Raw genomic sequence first — 897 nt, forward strand, 5'->3', positions numbered from 1 at the left:
TATGTTCTTATGCTTACTAGACCAGCTTCATTGAAGTAAACTCAACAAGTCTGAAGAGCAAAAGATATTGATTTACGAACAGAACAACACCTACCATTTGAGTGATAAACAAAAGGTGGTTGCCTGAATTTCTGATCGATTAAATGTAATATGAAGTAACAAAACTGAACACGAAAATTCAAAATCCATCTCACTGGAAGATATTTTAGAAGAACGAAAACATAGCTTCAAGCCTTCAACAGACGCAGAATGACAGAAAACAAATTTATCAAGAATAAGGCTCAGAAGGTTGCTTTATGTGCTCAATGAACAGCTTTTAAAGGCCATTCTCATACAAGAGGTGTCAGAATAAGCAATCAATCATCTTCGCCTTTAAACATTGTTACCGATCACAAATCACAAATCAAAACACAAAACAAAATACAAATCAAGATAGCTTCAGCTGAGTTCAGATACAAACAACTTCGAAAGAAACTAGTTCAGCTGTTTAAAACCTCGAATTGAAATGAAATCAATGTTGAAACCGGAGGCGGCTGAGACAATGACTAATCTAGGGCTCCAGGCTCAGTTTTACTTGAAATAACGTTTACGGTAACGTATTTATAGATTTTATGTTGGCTTTGTAATGGACCCAAAAAAACAATGTCCATTTTCCACAAATGGGTCGTAAGGCCCAATAAACCTCCATCAATCTTTTTGGAACTCTAACCTAAAAAAATAACTTTGGTAAGGCTCAATGCGTGATAATTAAAAATAAAACCAACAACGTCTATAAATTTATACCATTATAACTTTTTAATTATATCTACGAGAGTAATTATCTATAAAATTTAAATAGATAAGCAAAAATAATTTTTAGGTTGATCCAAACTCAATCTAACAACTTGCTTTTAATAA

General features: G+C 32.8%; 2 non-coding genes across 2 annotated transcripts; both read right to left on the reverse strand.

Moving 5' to 3' along the window:
* On the reverse strand, positions 1-125 carry LOC145161834 (small nucleolar RNA snoR77). Its single transcript, XR_013738707.1, has one exon. It is a non-coding gene; the product is annotated as a small nucleolar RNA snoR77 (small nucleolar RNA).
* Positions 126-278: 153 nt separating this feature from the next.
* LOC145161824 (small nucleolar RNA snoR1) lies at positions 279-371 on the reverse strand. The gene has a single exon (XR_013738696.1). It is a non-coding gene; the product is annotated as a small nucleolar RNA snoR1 (small nucleolar RNA).
* Between the last annotated feature and the right edge of the window lie 526 nt (positions 372-897).

This window comes from Lactuca virosa, chromosome 2 (assembly GCF_052849685.1).
Source record: "Lactuca virosa cultivar CGN04683 chromosome 2, Lactuca_virosa_CGN04683_v6, whole genome shotgun sequence".
Classification (NCBI taxonomy): domain Eukaryota; kingdom Viridiplantae; phylum Streptophyta; class Magnoliopsida; order Asterales; family Asteraceae; genus Lactuca; species Lactuca virosa.